This window comes from Capra hircus, chromosome 16, assembly GCF_001704415.2.
Source record: "Capra hircus breed San Clemente chromosome 16, ASM170441v1, whole genome shotgun sequence".
NCBI classification, from domain to species: Eukaryota; Metazoa; Chordata; class Mammalia; order Artiodactyla; family Bovidae; genus Capra; species Capra hircus.
Window position 1 is genome coordinate 43,064,398 of NC_030823.1, and position 1,131 is coordinate 43,065,528.

Consider the following 1,131-nt stretch of genomic DNA (forward strand, 5'->3'; position numbering starts at 1 on the left):
TGCAGACCTAGAATGAATTTGGACAGCCAAAGTGAATTAATTAAGCTGAAAAGAACTGTCTCAACAATGATTTCCTTATGCGATTTTTATTCAGATCTTCCAGGTCACTAATTCGTCATGTTTTCTTTATAAGGAAAAAACAGTGGGAAGGCGTGTTAGGTGCTCTGTACAATGAAATAGTCTTGGTTCTAACATCAGTGGAGCAGGAGCTGCGTGGCAGAAACGCAAGTTTCCTTTAAGCTCCCGGGATAAATGTGTTAAACATTTTGGATGAAATGCTTTCCAAAACTGAGCATTTAATTTCCTGTTTCCTTAAACAGAATGTTCTGAATGTGATTACAAACATATTTGTCAGACTCAGTTGGAGCTATAACACCATGGTCTCAAGAGCAAAGGGCTTGAAAAGTGGGGATAATGCTTGTAACCTATTTTTTAATTTATTTGACTGCCCCGGGTCTTGCTGTGTTGTTGTGTGTCAGTTGCTCAGTCATGTCCCACTCTTTGCAACCCCAGGCTCCTTTGTCAATGGCATTTCCCAGGCAAGACTACTGGAGTAGGTTGCCATTTCCTCCTCCAGGGCATCTTCCTGACCCAGGAATCGCAGCCAGGTCTCCTGCATTGCAGGTGGATTCTTTACCGTCTGAGCCACAAGGGAACGCTGAGTCTCAGTTTCTGAATTCTGGATCTTTTGTTGCAGTGTGTGGGATCTAGTTCCCTGACCAGAGATCGAATCCAGGCCCTCTGCATTGAGAGTGCAGAGTCTTAGCCACTGGACCACCAGGGAAAGTAAAAGTGTTAGTCGCTCAGTCATGTCCAACTCTTTGTGACCCCATGGACCACAGCCCAGGAGGCTCCTGTCCATGGAATTCTCCAGGCAAAAATACTGGAGAGAGTAACCATTCCCTTCTCTAGGGGATCTTCCCGACCCAGGGATTGATCCAGAGTCTCCTGCACAGCTGGCAGTTTCTTTACTGTCTGAGCCACCAGGGAAGTACTCTGCAATCTACCTTAAAATCCTTCAGCATAATCTATCTGTAACCTGTGAATTACAGGCAACCAGTTCAGCTAAGTTAGAAAGACAAAAATCCCAGAGATAGTTAGAACCTACACTCAAAAGACTCATCAGAGACA

The 1,131-nt window shown here is 44.7% G+C and overlaps 1 non-coding gene across 1 annotated transcript; it reads right to left on the reverse strand.

Annotated features, from left to right (window-relative positions):
* TRNAE-CUC lies at positions 712-784 on the reverse strand. Its single transcript has one exon. It is a non-coding gene; the product is annotated as a tRNA-Glu (tRNA).